Source organism: Triturus cristatus, chromosome 10 (genome assembly GCF_964204655.1).
Source record: "Triturus cristatus chromosome 10, aTriCri1.1, whole genome shotgun sequence".
In the NCBI taxonomy this organism is placed as follows: Eukaryota; Metazoa; Chordata; class Amphibia; order Caudata; family Salamandridae; genus Triturus; species Triturus cristatus.
Genome location: NC_140593.1, coordinates 274,911,303 through 274,928,473, shown reverse-complemented (window position 1 = coordinate 274,928,473; position 17,171 = coordinate 274,911,303). Strand labels below are relative to the sequence as shown.

The window sequence follows — 17,171 nt, the reverse complement described above, 5'->3', positions numbered from 1 at the left end:
TCATTGTGTCCGATGTCTTCCAGCAGCCCAAATTCATTATATAAAGAGCATAAGATGGGTGTCAGAGTCTTGTAAAAGAGGCTTGAATAGCCATCTAGCCCGCCATCTTCCCAGTTTTAGGTTCATAATTGAGGCTATGACCTCCTAAAGGGTAATAGGACAGCGACAGAAGTTTACCCTCTCATTTTAGGTGAGTTTGCAGGTTTTAGCTTAGATATTAGTCAATCGTGGGTTGTAAAGTATGCTCCCTGGTATAGAAGGTTTGATAGACATCCTGAAAAACTTCAGAAATTGCTCTGTTCTCTGAGACTAACTCACCATTGGACGTTGCTATCTTCTTTACTCTGTCTGCAGCCACCTTCGCCCTCATTTGGATGGCCAATATGCTGCTTCCCATATTGCTGGAGGAATAATATTTTTTGCTTGCTTGGAAGCAGGGTATATTTTGCCTTGTCGAGGTCGAACTATCTTTCCTGAGATCGGTATCCCAGAATTTTGTGCCAAATTTTGGTTGAAGCAATATCTGTGTGTTCCTTTGCCAAGGGTCACAGTCATGTCTCCTTGAAGCCATCTCGAAGTGGATGTGGATCATTCAAGTCCGCTGCAATGGGGACATCATCTGTTCTAGCTATGTGACCTATAGTGGTGGCTTTTAGGTGTGCCAGGAAAGTCACAAAAATGCAAAAATTATCCATACAGGCATACGTTTTGTGGACATGGTAGTAATAGGTATTATCAAGGGAACTCTTGTTTCATTCCCTCGAGGCATCTGGCAGACCGACCTCCCCCGACCAGCTCCTGAAACTTGAACTCATTGCTCCTACCATCAAATCTCTGTGACTGTCTGTGACAAGATTGAAGCCTCCTCTGATAATTCCCCCTCGGTGTACTCTAGAATTTCTGCAATATGTGATGTAAGGAATTTGTTTATGGGCTTTAGGGCCTTGCATGGAAACTGTAGTGTATGTAGTATTCCCTATTTGGGCTATGATACCTAGCGTTCTCCCTGCTTTATCTGAGGTTATTTTCTTTATTGTTCTGCTAAAAGAGCGGCTACATAAAATTTCAACCCCTGCCGCCTTTGTAGTGGTGGAGGAAACAAATTGGTAAAGGAAAGAAACTAGAGGAAAGTTAAGGCCAGTCCGGTCAAGTGAAGTGGGTCTCCTTTATCCTCCTTCAGGAGGTTGATTATTGGACGTCGCTTAACAGGTGAATTATGGCCCTTAATATTGAAACTCACTATTTTGAGTTTTAGTCATTTTTATTGAGTTACATTTAAAACAAAAAAAATGTAAAATTCAGACATGCATTATTGTCTTAAACGTAATTCTTAATGACTACTACCAACACCCCACTTTGACTCTTTATAGTACCCGAGTTCAGGCTGGCCTCCCCACTCTCTTTCCCGTTTCAGGAGATGCCTATTTCTTAGTTAGTCCATAATTTCTCTACCTCAAAGTCCCAAAGCTCATAGTTTTATGGGCGTAGGCCTCTTTCATCAGCGCTCCGCTATAATAGGACTGGATCCAACATTTTGTTAAATCTGAACGCCTCCCCCTTGGGTTAATATGCCACTTTTTCGTATGTCAGTACTTCTCTCCAAAAATTCTGGGTTTTGAACATGCCCAGAATATGTGCAGTATTGTGCGCTACTCCCCGCAGTGGCTCCTGCAATGTGCTGGCCCAATCTTATCAATGGTGTGCCGGTGTGTAGTGCCATCTGTGGATTATTTTGTACAAGGTTTCTTGACCCTTGGAATTGTGAACAATATTCTTGGGGTGAAAATAACCTCCTATTGTTTGGACGAGAGGGTGGATTTAAGTGTTTGAAATGAGTAATGTATAAATGTGTGTTGTGGATGTGATGCTTTGAAGGACTCTCTTAAGATATGTTGTTCTTCGAGGTTAGCATCCTTTGTAAGTGCTCCCTATCGCTGGTTTGTTCTTAAATACCTTTTTCTACATCGTCCACTTGGCTCCTCAGGTTAGCTATTTGCTGTTTCATCTCCTGTATGTCCTCCCAGTTGTCTGTTTTACCATCCTGCATGTTGTCCTGTATCTCCTTAAAGGCCTGCAAGAGAGAGTCTCTAGTGACACCTTGCTGTACATAGTCCTGGAGGGTTCCTCCCTCTGCCTCGGCATCATCCACAATGTCTTTCTATTGCTGGTTGCTTTGACTAGACCGACAACTCTTTAGTGGAATTTTCTTTTTTCGTCCCTTAACTGGCTTTCATGGCAGAGACGGAGTGCTAGCTGCAGGGAGTGCCTCCTAGGAGGTACATCATTGAGCACAGACCTACCACTTGATGTTTGGTGCAAGCGTAGGCTATTCCTTACCTCTATGTGCGTAGATTTCTCCCTTTTCACCTGCAGTCCTTTGTGAATTTGCCCAAAAAACACCATTGGGCTTGCAGGGTGAGGTCCTCTCACCCTCCTGTTGTCTGTAGGGCCTCCTGATTCCAGACAGGCTTATTTACCCCTTCCAGTGTGTTGTGGGCTACAGGATTCTCTCAACTCAGGATGGCCACCATTTCCACCAACCAAGTGTTGAATTAATTTTATTCTCCAGTGCAGGCCCCTTGTTGAAAACGCTTTGAGGCTCTTTATTGCATTTTTTTTTAGGGTTTATTGCATTATTTTAGGCTCGTCTATGCTCCTGCAGGAGCCGTGTGCAGGATCCCTGGGTTCTTAGATTGGTCCACTTGGTATAGGACCCTTGGTTTGTTCCCCTGCTGCAGCTGTCCAGTATAGGTCTCCACATAGCCCTTCTTGCTTCCGGTGTAGTTATAAACTAAAATGATTGTCAAGCTTCTTTAAAGCAAGAACGTTTTATAGTTTGGGAGAGAGGTCTCTGTAGAGTTACTCTTCAGTATCATGAATAAAAGACATATGTGACCAAGATAGTCCACCAAACGTAAACTTAACGCTGTGTTAAACATTGAATTTTAATAATAATGATCAATATACAACAAACACAGCTGCTCCACAAATTACAAAGCAAAGGTGCAGCAGCGTGGTTCTTGGGGGGGGGCTGCGAACCTCTCCTTTCCACGAAACTCATTGCACTGGTGTCGCTATCACAAGGCACCCACCCCGCCTGCAAGGATGATGCTGCCTTTCCTTGGGCAGGTTGCAGGCACCCAGGTGCCACTATTGCTTCTCACCTAGACTGTCGTAGCCTGTTTCACAGACATACCAGACCAGTGGCCTACTTCATCACCATGGCGGCGGTGGTCCTCCCGAGTCCTCGCCTCCTTTGGGTTCCCGCAGTGTATCTGCTGGAGCACAGCTTGGTTCACTCGTCTTGTGTTGTGAGACTCTGCATTTGCTGGGGCGGCTGTCACCACTCTGGGGGGAAGCCAGAGGTACTAGAAAAACGCCTTTAACAGTTAGGGAAAGAGCAGAGCTCCGAGACTCACTCTGTTCAATTCCTTCATTGGCCACATCCCCTAATCCTACTCTGCACATGTGCTGTCAACGAAAGTTACTGTTCATTTAACAAAAAAATAAAAAAAAAGCTTCCAAGAGTTAGAACCTGCCCATTATTTACCATTGGTTGGCTCCCGCGTCGCTCTTGTTTCCTTGCTTGCGATTGGCCGGTGCCTACAGTTTCCTCCTTTGCTCGTCTTTGTCCCTTCGTGTACCTGCCATGGAACATGGACCAACTACTTTTTCTTGTGGCCAGTGTCCTCTCCTGGCCACAGGCTCCTTAAGGCATTACTTTTAATTTTTTTAAAATTTACTTTACTTGTTGGCACCCCGCCGTTCTCTTTAACCCACTCACCCCGCCCCCTTTGTTTCCCACCATCTTCTTATGTTTTATTATTTTTCTTCCAGGCTTACAGCGCAAACTCAGCCCGTAGGTATTGGAGCGCATTACATGAGCACCATTTACTTTACACAAGGACAAATTCAATTCATTTTTTTTTTCTTTGACCCAGGGAGTTTCAATAATTTGCCCAGAAACACAGGATGTTGTGCCGATGCCTACATTGGAACCTGATTCCCCAGTTCTGCAGGCGGATGTTCTGGCTGTGATGCCACATCCTCTTAAAAAAAAAAAAAAAAATAACAAAGTTAAATAGCTCGCGCAGAGCTTTTTGGTTTTGTTAATGTTTTTAAAGATGTTGTGCAGCAGCTCGGTATGCTGTGCATCGTGACTTAAAGTAAACAAAAAAAAAAGTGCAATGAGTAGGTCATCGTTTGCCACACCATAGCACTTTTTTATTAGGTAGATCCTGAGCAGCGCATGCGCTGCTGTGAGGCATGCAGTAGTGGAGTATGACTTTGAGGCCCCGCCCATTCTCCACCCATATTTTTATTTGGCTTGTGTCATTGTCCTTCGTAAACGCTGGCCTCCAAGTCGTTATCAGGCTTGTTAGTCCCTCCTTAGTACCACCTTGTCTGCATTTGTTACCTCCCATAATGACTGGACCTTTTACTGGTCTTGTTACATGGTCTGCTTTATCTTGACTCTGCAAAAACAACAATTGATGGACAGAATGCAGAACAATGTCATACATTCACCCCAGTACAGAAATCTGGGCCTAAATCCATCGTTTTTTTGCTCACCATGCCGTTCCAGTTTGAACCCAGCCATATGCAAATCAGTCTTGACCCTGTGCCTCATGGGAACAGTCTAGCCCGAACTGCCAAGCCAGGTCCTCCCTGGACTGGAAACAAGCATCCTAGGACCGGTTTCGGGGTTTCACCCCTCTTCAGCCAGGATAGCTTGATTTCCAGTGGCATGGAGAGCAAGGGACCCACGTCTGGGCATACCCTTCCCACTCGGGGTGACAAATGCAAAAACAACAATTGATGGACAGAATGCAGAACAATGTCATACATTCACCCCAGTACAGAGATCTGGGCCTAAATCCATCATTTTTTTGCTCACCATGCCGTTCCAGTTTGAACCCAGCCATATGCAAATCAGTCTTGACCCTGTGCCTCATGGGAACAGTCCAGCCCGAACTGCCAAGCCAGGTCCTCCCTGGACTGGAAACAAGCATCCTAGGACCGGTTTCGGGGTTTCACCCCTCTTCAGCCAGGATAGCTTGATTTCCAATGGCATGGAGAGCAAGGGACCCACGTCTGGGCATACCCTTCCCACTCGGGGTGACAAATGCAAAAACAACAATTGATGGACAGAATGCAGAACAATGTCATACATTCACCCCAGTACAGAGATCTGGGCCTAAATCCATCGTACCGCTTTGTTCGCCATAAGTTGGCATGGTATGCTCAGACGTGAGTCCCTTGCTCACTTTGCCACTGGATTCAAGCAAGCCTGGCTGAAGACGGCTGAAATGCCAGAAACCGGTCCTAGGAAGCTTGTTTCCGGTCCAGGGAAGACATGGCTTGGCAGTTCGGGCTGGACTGTTCCCATGAGGCACAGGGTCAGACTGATTTGCATATGGCCATGTCTGAACTGGGGTGGCAGAGTGGGTTAAAGAACGGTGATGGATCAAACCCAGATCTGTTGACTGGGTGTGAGTGTTTGATTGGTTCTGATGCTCCGTCCATCACCACCCCCTTTTGTACCGCTTTGTTCGCCATAAGTTGGCAGGGTATGCTCAGACGTGAGTCCCTTGCTCACTTTGCCATTGGATTCAAGCAAGCCTGGCTGAAGATGGCTGAAATGCCAGAAACCGGTCCTAGGAAGCTTGTTTCCGGTGTGGTAAATATTTCATTACCGGTACTATTTTTTATGCGGTAAAGTCTAGTAAGAATAACTCAGTAAATATAAGAGGCAGAATCCGTGGTATTAGAGGTTCTAAAAGGCTTTATTCCTCTACAAAGGAATTACAGTTCGAACTGCAGGCTTCAAATTCCATCACCACGAAAGTTCAGGAAGGGAAGGCAATACATTATTGACAAGTAATGGTATTTATATGGAAAGCATTACATTAAGACAGATGCAAGAGGCGTAACAGCTGATAATGCAGATATGATACACATACGTAATGAAAAAAGGCGTTAACATAGGCGTAACTAAATACGTCATTAAACCTGATGTCACAAGTGGGTGGATCCATAAGAGAATCCTGCAATGTCAGCAGAAATATTTGGCAGAGATGCGCGCGCAGCCGCATGACGTGTGATTGACGTGCAACTAGAGGGTGAAGGGGACTTGACATTTAGCTCTACATGTGGAGACAGAAGTCTGAGGGGTCATGTCAACCTAATCCCAAATCATATCTAATATCTTATGTTTAAAGAACTGTATTATCCAAAAGGAAAGGTCTCTATGACGGAATCTATTCTATACTGACTGTTAGTGCGTGTACAAGCGTCTAAGTGTCTACATGAGATGCGAGGGGGCAGGAATTTTCCATGGTAACAGGGGCTATGAATTACTTGCATGAGGACAGTGAGGCCTGGCCCTTAGCACGGTAGCTGGAAGAATGTTTACCTAAACTACTAGACAGGAATGCATCGGATGAGGAGCGGAGCAGATAATCTTGAAGGTGAAATACAGTTTTTGGCAGGCAACAGGCTGGATCAGGCACCGTTAGCCGCGCAGGGAGTAGGACAAAGTTCATGGATACAGATGCAGGCTCGGACTGGAGCTTTCAGAGGCAGAAGGCAGGAAAAGGCTTGATGGCAGAATTCAGGGCCTACTCGCCTGAATCTGTAAAATGTGGAAAGTGAACCACATAAAGTCGGTGGCCTTTCATACTTAGGAATGGAATATCTGACCCATTCATGGCGGATCTGAAAGAGGACATGTTGACGGTGGACGCACATGTATTTGCGTCTTCATAACTGGAACTGGAGGGAACATACATGTACTTATAGCATGCACATGGAGCCGTTGGGGTCTACGATAGGGGACATAACTGATCACAAAATTCATATTTCCTCATTCCCTCCTTGTCCCCTACGGACCCTCAGGAGATATCGATCTTCATCAATCCATCGATCTGTTCATATAGCATCATTTGTTCTTCTTTCTTCTTCCGGGATCTTGAACGAAAACTTGGATGCGGGATACACGATGTGGCACACAGACCACAAATCGCTGGCCCACATTGTAGACATAAGCAGCAACTGAATAGTATGAGGAAGCCAATACCTAGGAAGGATAGGATCCTCCATCCCCAGGCTGACAACACGCTCCAGAACCAACCGGACCAAGTCCAGGTGCCTGGACTCTGGTGTATCTGGCTTATAATCTTATGAAGGCGAGTTATGGCTTTATATACTGACGGCGAATTTTCTGGTATGAAAACACAGCAACTTGATCCGATGACCCTACAAGCTCCGCCCCTATCGGCCAGGATGACGTCAAGGACAAGACGATTTTGAAGCACAACAATCCGCATAGCAGACTGCTCTTCTGTTAAATTGCCTAAGGCGGAAGTAGTCTCGTTCACTACTGCTTCAAGGGTTCTAGTTAATCTACGTATCAGCTTACTATTAGTGACTGTACCTATATAGGTAAAGAAACCTTTATTGAAATCTGTGTATTGCTCCCATGCCGTTTCAGTGTAATCGACAATCGGGAGATCTCTCTGCTGTCTATTGTGTACTAAATGGGTATTTCTGTGATAATCAGGAGGAGCTAGGAAAACAGGTGGCAGAAGGAATGCTATGTAACAGGTACCATCCCAATCTAGAGGTAGACGTATATATGCGGTCTGGCCACATATGAAGTAGGAATGACGGGAAGCTCTAAATGTAGACTTGCCTTGATCACTGAATTTTATTACAGTGGTGCATTTACTATGGCCCATGTGTATGGAACCATTCTTTCTTACACATAATTCCCCTTTAACTGGGAATACTGACATAGCGGGCAAGATTGGTGTGGCTTCGGATTCAACGTTCAGGATCATGAGGTTAAGTGTAAAATTACCCAATCCATATACTTCATTTTCTAGATCAGTTCCTGTTCTTTTGGGAAGTCCCTCCTTGTTAGGGTAGCAGACTTTAAGCAAAACTAGGTTCAGGTTTCCCCATACCCAGTTGTCTTGATAAACTACTGAATTTGAATCTAAGGAATTAATCAAACTAAACCATGCTCCACAGGAGCCATTGTGTGTGAACGGATATGGAAAGAGGGGCAAAACTCCCTTATAGTTCTGATAGGGAGGGAGTCGGCCACATATCCAACAATTTGTAGCATTGCTGGTCTGATGGGAATGATGTAACATACTAATGAATGTGTTGTTGCGCAGCGCAAATCTATAAGACAACTCATGCGGAGGTAATTCACTAAAAGAATGTTCAGCAGTAACATTGTAAGCACGCTTAGAAATAGGGTAATACATGTGCAGCAATATACTAGAAATGATGATTAGAAGACTTAGAAAAAACAAAATTAATAATGTTACTGTGCAGTGACTACGAAGTGATTTACAATACGCATGCTTTTTAAGCTGCATCTGTCGATTTCTTTCTCTACTCCGGTCTAGAGGATACATGTCAGAGACAAATTCAACCGATTCACCTTGGAGAGGACTTAAACAATCAAATTGTCTGACTTGCTAGACCTTAATTTCAGTTTATAAAGTTCCGTTTTTGTCTGTTCAACCAAGGGGAGCTTTGAGTCTGTCTGTGAGGGAATGCAGGGCTGAGTGTTCACACTGGACGGTAGTCCATAAAATTTCTTGATATGACTCGAGTGCAACCACCCTTTACGTCCCTCGATCTTCACGGCTGTCCTTGTTGTTAGTAGAACGAGTTTAGGCGATTTCCACCTAGGCTCCAGTTGGGTCTTCCGGTCGAAATTCCGTACCAGAACCAGGTCACCTGGAACCACGTCATGGGGCTTCACCTCAGTGTTATCGGGAAAAGCTGCAGCTACCTGTGAACGACAAGATTGTAGTGCAGACATCAAGGAAGCCAGGTAATCTGTCAGCATATTACAGTCAACATCAGTGATTTTGCGAGGTATAGGCGTCCCCCACATATTTGGTGGTCTACCGAAGATCACCTCGTACGGGGATAGCCCTGTTCGAGAATGTGCTACCATTCTCATGTAAAAGAGCGCAACTGGTAAGGCTACTATCCAATCGACTCCTTTTTCTCTACATATTTTGGACAATCTGATTTTCAGAGTCTGATTATGGCGTTCCACGAGACCTGCTGCCTCGGGATGTCGGACACAGTGGAATTTCCATTGGTAACCTAACAAAAGTGAAACGTGTTTCATTAGTTCGGATGAGAATGGCTGGCCGTTATCTGAGTAGACAACACGTGGCAAACCATATCGTGGGAAGAATTCTCGAACTAACTGTTTGGCAGTAGTCGGGGCAGTGTAATCTGAAACCGGGTAGGCTTCTGTCCAACGGGAAAGAGCACAAACAACTACGAGAACATATTTGAATCCTCGACATCGTTCCATCTGGATATAATCCATCTGGAGGACTTCAAAAGCATGATCGGGAGGTTGAAATCCACCCTGCTCTACGGGGATGCTTTTACCTGGATTAAACTGACAACATATCATACAGGTACGTACTTTCTGTTTGGCTGCTGCTCGTAAGTGTTTGTTGAACCAAATGTGTTGAATACTGTCTAGCATAGCTTTTTCTCCTAGGTGCGCTGGACTATGTATTGTGTTAATGATGACTTGAACCATGGAGTCGGGAAGAAACCATATAGATTTTTCCTTCGTCATCCATCCTTGATCCGTTTGGATCCCTCCTAATTCAGTCCATTTCTTTATTTCTTCTGGTGTAGCATGTGTCTGTATGTCAATTACATCAAGGGCGGGATCCTTAACTGTCATGCAATGTGTTGGTGTCGGAACTATTGTCTTTGTCGCGTCAGTTGTATGAGTCTGGTTCTGAGCAGTCTGTTTAGCTGTTCTGTCAGCTAGGTCATTACCCTGAGAAATGATATCGGTAATTTTTGTATGAGCTTTGCATTTCATAATCGATATTGCAGTAGGTAGATGAATCGCGTCTAATAGGGCTTGAATGAGGGGTCCGTGTTGGATGTGGGCACCGTGAGAAGTTAAATAACCTCTCTCTCGCCACAGTACGCCGAAGTCATGGACGACTCCGAATGCATAACGTGAATCTGTGTATATGTTTACTTTCTTATTTTTGGCTTGAATACAGGCTTGTGTCAGAGCGATGAGCTCGGCTGCTTGAGCTGACAAGGTATCGATACAATTTGTTTCAATGACTTCAGTGTCTGTTGTGACTGCGTAAGCGGTCACTAACTCTCCTGTACTTGTTCTCATACATGAACCATCTACATACAATGTCAGGTCTGGATCTGGTAAAGGGATGTCTGTCAAGTCTTGTCTGGGTTTCGTCGTGATAGTAATGACTTCAACACAATCATGTGCCAATGGATCTGTTCCATTTACTGGCAACAGTGTGGCCGGATTTAACGTGTTACAACGTCTGATTTCTATATGTGGCTGAAACAATGTTAATTCATAACCGGTGAGTCTCGCTATAGTCAAGTGTTGTGTTTGTGTGCGGTTCAAGAGAACCTCTACTGCGTGTGGTACTTGTACTGTCAATTGATGTCCTAACACTATGGCATCGCTTTGTCTGATTGCTAAAGCTGTTGCTGCCACTGATTTCAGGCACGCAGGAAGAGCCTGAGCTACTGGATCTAATGTACTAGAGAAATAAGCACATGGTTTGTGTGATCCTGCTTGTTCCTGAGTGAGTACTGACAAGGCAGTACCTTCGCGTTCTGTAACAAATAGTGTAAAAGGCTTACTGTAACATGGTGTTGCTAAAACAGGTGCTTGGCATAAAGCTTTCTTTAAGCTTTCAAAGGCATGTGTATGTTCTTGAGTCCAAGGGAGGACAGTCGATGTGGCTGCCTCCTGTGTTGTCAACTGGATGAGTGGTTTTGCTAGAAATGCATATTGAGGGATCCACTGCCTACAGTATGAAGTGAGACCTATAAAAGCCCGCACCTCCTTTCGTGTCTTGGGTGGTGACATGTTAGCAATTAACTGGATGCGGTCGGGTGTAAGCTGTCTTCCCTCCTTGGACAGCGAGTGCCCAAGGTAAACAACTCGCTGGACACAGAATTGCAGCTTAGAAGGGGACACCTTGTGCCCCTTGTCGGCCAGAAATTTTAAAACCGTCCGTGACGCTGTTTCACATTCAGGTTCGCTTCGGGCGGTGATCAGCAAATCATCAACATATTGAAGCAAGGCAGTGTTAACTGGCATGTGGATACTGTCAAGTTCTCGTTTCAGTGCTTGGCTATAGATGCTGGGGCTTTCTGTAAATCCTTGAGGTGCGCGTGTGAATTTAAAACTTCGTCCATTTAAACTGAATCCGAACAGATATTGACTTTCCGGATCTATTGGGACGCTAAAGAAAGCATTCTTGAGATCAATTACAGTGAAGAACGTTGCTTCTGAGTCAATAGCTGTTAGTAATGAAGAGATATCTGGGACCACAGGGTATTGTGGTACAATACATTTATTTAATTCGCGCAGATCAATAACTAATCGATATACTGGTGATGCTTTTGGATCCGTTCTTTTAAGAATCGGAATTATCGGGGAATTGCATACATTGGAGTCGGTTTCGACAACCACTCCTTGTGCAATGAGCTCGTCAATGATTTGCAGCAAAGCCACAACAGCATCTGGTGGTAACTTGTATTGTCGCATTCGTGGTAGTACTACTCCTGTTTTTAGTGTGACACGATATGGTGTAATGTTCATGCAACCAACATCAGTTGGGCCTTGTGCCCATAAATGTGTAGGTAAATTTTGCAGCCGGTGATCCATGTCTCTGGACACGTAGTGACCTTTGAAGTCACGTAAAAATAGTCGTACTCCTTCCGGAGAACAACGTATTATGGCTCCTAGAGCTTTCAATGTTTTTATACCTAACAAGTTTTCTGGACATGATTTAGTAAGCAATAAATCTGTAGTATCTGTAGTACGTGTCAATGGACCAACCGTAAGTGGAAGGGGTTGCGTTACTTCATTAATTATAGGTTTTCCTGAGAATCCAAGGGAAATATTCTGTGAGCCTGAGAGGGGTGCCCCTGGAACTTCACTGCGTCGTATAGTTGTTCTGCTTGCCCCTGTATCAAGTAAAAACTTTCTGTCTTCCCCTAATAGTTCACTATGTACATAAGGTCCCTCTTGGTCTACAGGAACCTCGATAAGGGGTAAGCCAACTTCCCTCTCTAGGCTATTTCATGTGTATCGCTGATAATCGGGATAATCTGCTTGTGCATACTGATACATCTGTTGTGTCGTTGCTTGTGTTGCAGCAATAGGCTGCGCTTGTGGTGGTGCTACGGTCTGTTGTGGAGCTGCCTGTTGCGGAGCTAGTTGTTGCGGAGCTGACCTAGGTTGTGCATGCTGAGGTATTTGTTGTTGATTCTGATCCTGTCTAGGTGGACGTGGTCTTTCCTGGGTTCTACCTGTGGCAATATTATGTTTCAGGACTGGACAATCGTGTATATAATGACCTTGTTGTTTACAATAGTTACATGTCCCTTTAACTGGACCTGTTGAATCACCCTTTTGATGACCATCAGCTGGAACTGACTGAGCAACAAGCATTTTCATTTTCGTATCTTTCATACGTCTTTGTTCATGTTCTTGTTCTTCTCTAATTCTATTGTGGTGATATTGTAACATCTGTAACATCTGTGACGGGGTGTTACCTTGCCAGGTACTCTCGAATTTCAATACTCTATTCTTAACTTGCGGCAGAGAATTTTCAACTAATTTTGTCACAAACAGATGTGGATATGACTCGCTACTTGCTTTTATGCCACTATTAATACCAAAACATTTTTCAAATCGTGAATAGAAATCACTAGTGTCTTCATCTTGTTTTTGTTTACAGGCTGAGATTGCACCCCAGTCCTCCTTTTTCGTAGTTAATAGACGTGGCAGTACCTGCACTAGTAATCCTGGTAGTGCTGTAGTCTTTTCCCCAAGCCCTGATCCTGCAGCTCGGGCCTTTTCTTCGTTTTCTAATGCTGTCCAATCTATCTTTTGGTCTCCCACCTCCCATTCCTTTTCTTTGAGTTTCTCGTAAACACCGGCAGGCATTAACACTTTCAGTATTTTCATAATGTCGGGGTAGGTATACTCTCCCATGAGTAACATGTCTTTTATCTCACGGTGGAAACCTGCTGGATCCTTGTCATGGCTGGGTACTACTTTCTTCATTTCTAATAATTCAATTTTAGTTATAGGCGTGTACACAAACACGCGTGTAAAGTTATTACCTTCACCTCTGATTGGGTGTACTTCGCGTAACGGGTTCTGTCTATCTATGTGATACATTTTTCTTCCCATAGTGGGAACTGGAACGTGTTCTGGGCACACGAAAGCTATATACTGGTTTCGAAATTCTAGAATTTCTTTAATTAAATCAGTACCTGACCCTCTCCATTTATTCGTGAGTAGTTCTGTCAATATGTCAGGTAAGGGTCCAGGATCGGAGTGTTGGCTTTTATATAATATAAGGAGGTGTTGAATCATGTATATACTAGCTAAACGCTGTTCGTCTGGGGCAAGATTCAGAAACGTGTGTGCTAGTGCATCATCACTGTATTTGCTGGGACTGTCAGCCCATTGTACTGCTGACCTGGCTAATTCTTGCTCGTCCATGGAATCGAGCATATGGTACCCCCTTCGATCTCGGAGTAATTTATCAGCGTCTTGGAATAGGTGTTCAGGGGATCTTGTATTTAACATAGGGGTTTGAAAATGTCTATTACATTCCGGACGTATCGGACGTATCGGATCATTAAAGCCTCTAGTATTATTATGGGGTCTTCCTCTACCTACGTAAGCTATCGTTTCTAATTGTTCTGATTCTTGCTCCTCCTCTTCCTCTGATTCAATTCTGTCTGCTTCTCGTCTTTCTTTATGTATTCGTTCTACTTCCTTGCGGATCTTTCGATACATGGCGATTATACACGCCTGTTTATCATGTTTCTCGTCTGATATGTTCTGACCCCATTTGGCAAGTTTTTGTATGGTATCATGATCTGCCCCAGGCCTGTCTTGGTTCCTGATCACGCAGTTTATGAAAAAACGTAGTAGTTGTCTTTGTACATCCACTTTCTGGTATTCCATAGCTTCGTTAATACTTTCTGGGCCTCGTCCTGTTTGGACAAAGTGATATATATTGTCTAGGTGTTCAACCATTCCTGGTATCGTCATTAAATACAATGTAGCTCGTCGTATACGTAGTGATGATATTAGCAATCTGTCCTGTTTACCTGGCACTGGATCGTATCTACAATCCACAAGATGTTCTTTAAACATGTCGGATGTCGCTAGTTGGGGTGTACGTTGGAGTGCTAAATCTCTAAGGGTCTGTTTATTTCGCGGCGGTGTGGCAAACATGTCTGTCGTACCTCCTGTAGCACCATCTGAGGTGCTGGGCAAGAAAGGATTTGTTGGACGTAAGATAGAAATTGTAGATGCGGGAAAAACAGTAGAAACGGACGGACCTGTTGGAACTTGTGTAGGAGTTTGTGGTTGCGGGGATACAGACGGATGCTCTTGACGTTGAACACCATCAGCAAGCGGTGTGTGTGGTATGGTATTAGCATACTCGGGAGCTACGTCATCTAAATAGGAGGAAAGGAAAACGTCCTTTGCTGTTTTAGGATGTGTTTTGGGATGTGCTTTTATCGGGAGCAATGGAGGAGTCCAGTCTTTTGGTATTTCCGGGGTAGCCTTAGGTAACCCTTCGGCCAGAAGAGGATACATACCATTCATAAGAGTGTTTCTTTGTCTATCTACTTGTTCTGATTTTACTCGGGTACCTTCCTCAATTAATAGATTTTCTCGGGCTTTATTCGAATTCTCCCTACCTTTCTCTTCCTGTCTGAGCGCTTTTTCTGTACGTCTATATGATTCTTTACGCCATAATTCAATGGCATCTTTCTGTGACTGTCTGGCTTTCTTTTTCCATAATTCTTCTTCTACTCTCATGATGCAATCTGCATCCCAGGTCCCCGCTGCGGGCCATCTCTGACTTTCTGGTAAATCCTTGGTGTAGTCCACCCATAAATCAAGAAATAATACGGCATCTAGGCCATGTTTATGATACATGAAGTATCCTGGAGTGTCCCTAGGTGGAATGGGAACAGCTTCTTCGAGTACACCTTTTCTGGTTTTGATCTGTCTTAATTTCGAAAAGAGCGGCATTTTTAGACCTTATTACTAGAACACACTTTATACAATAAACACAGTAATGAACAATCATTCACACCACAATGTATAGAACGTATTAAAACATTTAACACTTAATATTTTAACGAACAATGATAACTAATAGAAAACTAGTTACTGACATAATACTGACACTAGATAATACTTAATTATATGCAAGACATACTAGATATACTGCTAAACAGTACAGATACACTGCTGAAACAGTGCAGACCGGATTTGTGTACCCAAACCCGTCTTGACCGGCACAGACTATGTGCACGTTTAAATGCCTCCCCGGCAATGGTACTCACCGGGTAGCTCGGAACGGAAGGCCTCGGAACTGAACTGAAACTGGACCGGACTGGACTCTACTCGACTGGACTCGGAACTTCGGAACCTGGTGGGCCTCTGTATACCTCGGATCTTGCTCTCTCAGCTAGGCTCTGGTCGGGATACTTCGCACTTCTCACCGCCTCGTCTGGGTGTTGATCGCAGCCTCAGTCACCCCCGCTTGGCCGGAGGGAGATACAGGAAATCCTGCAGGTACGCGTTTTTGTCCGTTCAGCTGTGGCAGGAGACCGGGCCTGCAACGCACCTCCGGCGCGTGAGATGAGAAAGTGTCCCTGTTCGGGCGCCAATTTATGTGGTAAATATTTCATTACCGGTACTATTTTTTATGCGGTAAAGTCTAGTAAGAATAACTCAGTAAATATAAGAGGCAGAATCCGTGGTATTAGAGGTTCTAAAAGGCTTTATTCCTCTACAAAGGAATTACAGTTCGAACTGCAGGCTTCAAATTCCATCACCACGAAAGTTCAGGAAGGGAAGGCAATACATTATTGACAAGTAATGGTATTTATATGGAAAGCATTACATTAAGACAGATGCAAGAGGCGTAACAGCTGATAATGCAGATATGATACACATACGTAATGAAAAAAGGCGTTAACATAGGCGTAACTAAATACGTCATTAAACCTGATGTCACAAGTGGGTGGATCCATAAGAGAATCCTGCAATGTCAGCAGAAATATTTGGCAGAGATGCGCGCGCAGCAGCATGACGTGTGATTGACGTGCAACTAGAGGGTGAAGGGGACTTGACATTTAGCTCTACATGTGGAGACAGAAGTCTGAGGGGTCATGTCAACCTAATCCCAAATCATATCTAATATCTTATGTTTAAAGAACTGTATTATCCAAAAGGAAAGGTCTCTATGACGGAATCTATTCTATACTGACTGTTAGTGCGTGTACAAGCGTCTAAGTGTCTACATGAGATGCGAGGGGGCAGGAATTTTCCATGGTAACAGGGGCTATGAATTACTTGCATGAGGACAGTGAGGCCTGGCCCTTAGCACGGTAGCTGGAAGAATGTTTACCTAAACTACTAGACAGGAATGCATCGGATGAGGAGCGGAGCAGATAATCTTGAAGGTGAAATACAGTTTTTGGCAGGCAACAGGCTGGATCAGGCACCGTTAGCCGCGCAGTGAGTAGGACAAAGTTCATGGATACAGATGCAGGCTCGGACTGGAGCTTTCAGAGGCAGAAGGCAGGAAAAGGCTTGATGGCAGAATTCAGGGCCTACTCGCCTGAATCTGTAAAATGTGGAAAGTGAACCACATAAAGTCGGTGGCCTTTCATACTTAGGAATGGAATATCTGACCCATTCATGGCGGATCTGAAAGAGGACATGTTGACGGTGGACGCACATGTATTTGCGTCTTCATAACTGGAACTGGAGGGAACATACATGTACTTATAGCATGCACATGGAGCCGTTGGGGTCTACGATAGGGGACATAACTGATCACAAAATTCATATTTCCTCACCGGTCTAGGGAAGACATGGCTTGGCAGTGGGGGCTGGACTGTTCCCATGAGGCACAGGGTCAGACTGATTTGCATATGGCCATGTCTGAACTGGGGTGGCAGAGTGGGTTAAAGAACGGTGATGTATCAAACCCAGATCTGTTGACTGGGTGTGAGTGTTTGATTGGTTCTGATGCTCCGTCCATCACCACCCCCTTTTG

General features: G+C 44.4%; 1 protein-coding gene across 3 annotated transcripts in view; it reads left to right on the top strand.

Annotated features, from left to right (window-relative positions):
* GATAD1 (GATA zinc finger domain containing 1) overlaps positions 1-17,171 on the top strand; it is a 154,350-nt gene that overhangs the window by 43,930 nt on the left and 93,249 nt on the right. The window lies entirely within an intron of this gene.